This window comes from Capsicum annuum, chromosome 5 (assembly GCF_002878395.1).
Source record: "Capsicum annuum cultivar UCD-10X-F1 chromosome 5, UCD10Xv1.1, whole genome shotgun sequence".
NCBI lineage: Eukaryota > Viridiplantae > Streptophyta > Magnoliopsida > Solanales > Solanaceae > Capsicum > Capsicum annuum.
In genome coordinates this window covers 4,567,561-4,573,178 of record NC_061115.1, presented here as the reverse complement: position 1 = coordinate 4,573,178, position 5,618 = coordinate 4,567,561, and positions in this window count along the sequence as shown.

The window sequence follows — 5,618 nt, the reverse complement described above, 5'->3', positions numbered from 1 at the left end:
TGTTGTTGGATTCATTGTTTAAGTATTGTTGATTTAAATTGCTTAAATGATTTGTTGATGTAGTGTGTTGTATGATTATTGTAATAATGTGTGTTGCATGAGAATGTATATATTGAATTACATTTTTATTTGGCAGATGTGATACAGAAAATACAGATTTCTGCATCCAAAAAAAATACAAAAAAGTGCAGATGGCCGTCGCTTTTTCACCGGGGAATGCCCCAAAGTCTGATGTACTTATTCACCGGGGAATGCCCTGAGGTATCTTGTATTAGGAGGACATTCGCGATGAAGGCCTGAGGCCTCGGGTAAAGCACGGGAGCGTAGTTAGGATTAGTGTACGTTAGAGTAGAATTTATTTTTCATATTTTTAATTTTGGACTGTATAATTGGACTGAACACTATATTTTGAATTTGTTTTATTTCGTGTGTTTGATTGTTTTATGTGTTTCGTGTGATTTATACATTTGTAATGTCAAATTAGCCGATATACCTCACAAATGACCGTGGTCGAACCACGGGATCGAGGAGTGCCTAACATCTTTCCCTCGGTCAACATAATTCCTTAACTGGAATCTCTGTTCGCAGATCAATTTTTAGAGTCAAACTATTTTGAAAAGGATCTTTCAAAGGTGACTTGGCACATCGAATTATGTCAAGTGGTGACTCTGAACAAAAATGTAAATAATCCTTTTTCAAAACAAATTTTCAGTCTTTTGTCACTTTAATAATAAAAACCCTTTCGAAACAATTAAAATTAGATCTTTTAGGTGGTAAAAAAGGGTGTGACAGCTCTGGCGACTCTGCTGGGGACACTTTCCAGAATTCGAGCTTATTTTGGAGTTATATCGGCTCAGTTGGGCACTATAGGTGTACAGAAATTTATTTGTGCTATTTTGTGTTATTGCCTATCATTGTTGAGTGTTTACATGCTCTTTGTTTATAGTTTTCTCTTTATATGCTACCACTTCATAGCAGGCATCATGTGCATAACCCGAGTCATTCTTTCTGCAACAAGTCTATAGTACACGTGTTATACACGACCTCTAGTTGAGTCAACCTTATTTTAGGAGGGGAATCTATCGGTGTTATGGAGTGGGTGGAAAGCAATCGCAGCCACTATTGACCATACGCTCCCCCAAACAGCCTTGTTAGTGGATCCTAGCGTAGGCCAGCCTTTAGGTCATGCTTATCTGCATCATATTGAGACTTACTGGGACCCACGTGGCCCTTTGTAGGAGACTCACCTCTAAAGCATCCCTACGTGCTAAATGTTGTATCTTTGAGGGTAACGTGGTCATTTGACAGACTGATTTGGGGAAAGTAATTTCTTGAATTAATTGAGTGTGTAGGCAAGGAAAAATCAAAAAAAAAAGGAAAAAGAAGGAAGAGTGAGTCAAAAAAAAAGAAAAAAGGAAAAAAAGTTTCTTAGTTTTTAGAGTTCTTTACGGTTTTTATTTTCCACAATTTAAAAATTCAAAAAAAGATTTTTTATGTATTGCACTCATTTTTTAAAAAAAACAATCAAAAACATCAAAAATATTTTGTTTTTTGTTTCCTTTGGCAATCATTCACAATTCGAAAACTGTAAAGAGATTTATTTCAATAGGAGCTTTTTATAAAAGGAAAGTTCAAAAAGATGGTAGAAATTTTGTAAATCTGATATAATGAAAAATACCAAAAAGATTTTTCTTTCATAGTTATTGGTGTCATTTTTGTCTGAAGCGTCAAGTTGAAAACTCAAAAAAGATTTTATTGACATTTTTCATCATCTATCTTTCGTCGTGTCTCTCAAGTCAAGGTTCAGTTTGTTATTTAATCCTTAATTGTCCAGTCCGGACGAACTACGCACCTTCGATTCTCCTCTCTCGGGAGTGAGATACATGGGCAGCCTATTGTTGGTTCGGGGAACTTATTTGAAAAATCCAAAAATATTTTCTTCACTCTTCATTTAGAGTAGGTGTCGTATACATATTTTAAAAGAAAACTACAAAAAGATTTTTCTTTAATAGGTTCAAGTTTCATCTTCGTAGGAAATTCAAATTGAAAACCCCAAAAGATTTTCTTTGGTAATCATAGGTTTCACTTCGTATAGGGATGTTTAACCTGAAAAATACAAAAAGATTTTCGTCAATTCTTGATTGGCCATTTTAGCCAGACTTCACGAACTACGCACACCTGATTCTCCTCTCTCGAGAGTGAGATGCGTAGGCGCCCTTCTTGGGTTTGGTGATCTTTTCGAAAAAAAAAAGAAAAAAAAAGGTTTTGAAAAAGTGTTGAACTCTAACAAATTTGTTGTTTTTTTGTTGAGTCAGTTTAAGGTGGTTGGTTTGTGACATTCTGGCTGGTCCTTCACATCACACCAAATCCAAAGGGTTAGTTATGTCCAACAAAGATATAGAGAGTGACATCATGGATCAAACAAAGAATCAGAAAAATAAGAGTTTGAAGCAAGAGATTAGGAGGCTAAAACAATAAATGACAGAAATGCATCGAGTTTGGGCCAGTGGGTTGCCTTCTCCTCCATTTCCCTTTATTGATCCTACAAATACCTTGAGTTTTCCATCAAAATCTCAAAGTCAGTTTTCTACTGTTGTTGATGCACTGCAATATGACTCAGAATTCATTCCAAGACAAAAGCATCTCAATACTTCCACCACTTTTCCTCTAGCTTCTCAACATAAGCCTGCTACATTCACAACATCATATGTCATTTGTGATCTTGTTGCTCAATCCTTTACTGGGACTCTCACACTGGCTCGCTCAATGATTGTGCGTCCCCATGCTGCGAGTGAACCTATATTCAATACTCTCGGTGATCATTGTTATACTCCTGAGCTTATTTTTAAGTTAACTGAACCACCAAAATTTCTTAACAAGAAGTCCAGTATGCCAGAAGAGTCCGAGAAAATGGTTGGAAAAGTGAAGAGTGAAGAAAATGCTATGAAAAATTCTCTAGAACCTGCGGGTAAAGAAGATGTTACATACAAAGACTGGGGCATACCTTTAAGTGCTAACCTTCCTCCAATCTTTGAGATATCAAAATTTAGGAAGCAATGAGCTAAACATAAGGACACAAAACTTATTTGTTGAAGGGAATGTGTCTGATCGTTGTGGAAGTTCTAGTCATGATGATATGCAAACCAGTGGCTAAGTTGTCGGGCTGAGCAATTGAGAAGTCACCCCTCTCCCTCTTAGAAAGAGGTCTGGTAGTTTGTTTTGTTTTATTTTCTATTATCCGAATTATTTCAGGGTTATAGTTTGGGATCTATCTTGTTTTGTCCATTTGTCGTTATGTTTAAACCCTTCTATCTTTCATTTTATTTAAATAGAGTCTCACTTTTTCCTTTGTGTTTTAAATATATTTTTTTTTGTTTTCTTTCCATGATATATTTTATGTTGACTCTAGTGATATGACATGCTAGTGGAATTTTCAGCCAGATCTTGAAATCCGATTTAAGTATGAATATTAAAACAGAGGTTTGAGTTAGTAAAAGAGAACATCTGAGGAAATAGGTAGAGTGCTGAGATATTTGGTGACAAGTTGAAGCCTTCTATGAAAATTAAGGCAATTATTTTGAGAATCACAAGAATAACTTGATCATTAATAGAAAGGCATGTCTCAATTAGGTCAAATAGTGGCTGCGTAAACAGAATGAAAATCAGCTCCACAAAATCATGAGTCATTCAATGTGAGGAATATGCAATAAAAGTGGAGTTGTATGCTAGAAAAGCACAGAAGAAGTAGTGACACACAGACTCAGTCAAAGTTAATGTTGTAAAATATGTCGCACATGATCTTCATCTCCAATTTTTAAATTGCATGTTATGTACTTGCATTTTCAAAGATTGATATGACGAAGGCATTTCATTCTGTTATCCAAATATTGTGTCATCCTTTGTTTACCCCATTTGAGCCTTAGTTTTATTTTTCTTTCATACACCTCTTTTGGAATCAATATAGAGTCAACAAAGCTCAAAAGAAAAAGTGTCAGCAAAACAGTTGTGTCGGAAAATTTTCAAAAAAAAAGAGAAAAATGTGTCCAAAAAGAGAAAAAGAAGAGCGTCGAGAAAAATAAAGTCAGAAAAGTCCCAAAGAGAAAAAGAGTCAAAAAGAAGAAAACAAAAATCAGAATCAATCAAAAGAACAAGCTGCCAGAACTACGCATGACCTGATTCTCCTCTCTCGAGGGTGAGATACGTAGGCTTTCCTACTCAGGGCTCGGTCCAACCAAATAAAAATTTAGAATTGCCCAGTCAAAAGGAACTGGGGCATGAGTTAATCCTCATTGTTTGAGTTGATTCCAAAAGTTGTAAGTCTCGCCCTACTTCAAGTGTCGTTTGGGCCCCATGCCATCCTTTCTTTCTAACCCTATCCAAAATCCAAGTTACAACCAAATAAAGACCTTCAGATCAATCTTTGAAAATGTTAAGGCTAAGCATGCAAGGGATATGATGTTGCATTCGGGGAACTATTTGTCTTCCTCAGCATAAGAAATCAGGAGAGAAATAAAAACAAGAGAGTCTTATTAGTGAAAACTCTCATGGGCACTGTAAGACGATGGTAAGTTGAGAGAGATAAAAATAAGAGAGTCTTATCGGTGAAAACTCTCACAGGTACCATAAGACGACTGTAAGTGGAAAACCTTTACAGACACCATAAGGCAATGGTGAGCCGAGGAAAAGAAAATGAGAGAAGCTTGTTGGCGAAAACCCCTCAAGGTTGACTAGCCGAATGAGGTCTTGAATGCAATTGATCTAAGGAAGTAACTCAATTTCAAGACCGTTAACTCAACAACAACTGGTGAAAGTTTGGATGGAATGATCAAGCTACTTAATCCAAAATGCATGGCATTAATCATTAGTATTGATTGTCATTTTTAGATGAATTTTTCTTTTCTTTGTTTTAAAAGGGGACATTCATTGTCTTTTCTTTCTTCTCTTTATTTTAATTTTATCTTTCTTGAGTCAGTTATGCAAACAAAAATTGTCATTCTTTTTTCGTTTCTGGTCTTTGAGTCAAGCCCGTGTCAAAACAAGTGAGAAAAGATTTCAAAACTGGCTACCAGCTTCTTTAATTGCACAAAGCAAGACAAAATCTAGCACATAAAAAAGACATGGTTATGAGCCAAAAAAGGGCATGCAGAAAGTTTTGTCAAAAGAGAAGTCTGGAACTCATGGAAATACCAAGGTTCAAAGGGTTTATCTGAGGAGCATGGAAAAGTAGAGATACTGTATTTGTTTCAGAGCCACTCTTAATCATCTGAGTTTGAGTCAATGAAGCAGCAAGTCAATGATATATGTAATGGTTGGAAGCAAGATTAATGTGATGAGGAAAGGGCGATCTCCGCAAAAGCTAAAGCCACAAACCAGCCACCATGTTTTTTTAACTCACAAGTTTTCTTTGATGAAATAGGAAACATACTACCTTCAAAGCAAGAACTTCAGAGCATAAACATCAAGGGCTGCAATGTCTTACTTTTACAAATGCAGGAAGCAATATTGCAGCACAGGTTTGATAATTAAATCATGGTAAAAAGTCATCATCTTATATCCCTCGGAGACACACTTTATTGTCTAGGGATTTCAGTTTTCATTTGCTGGGTGATACATTTCTT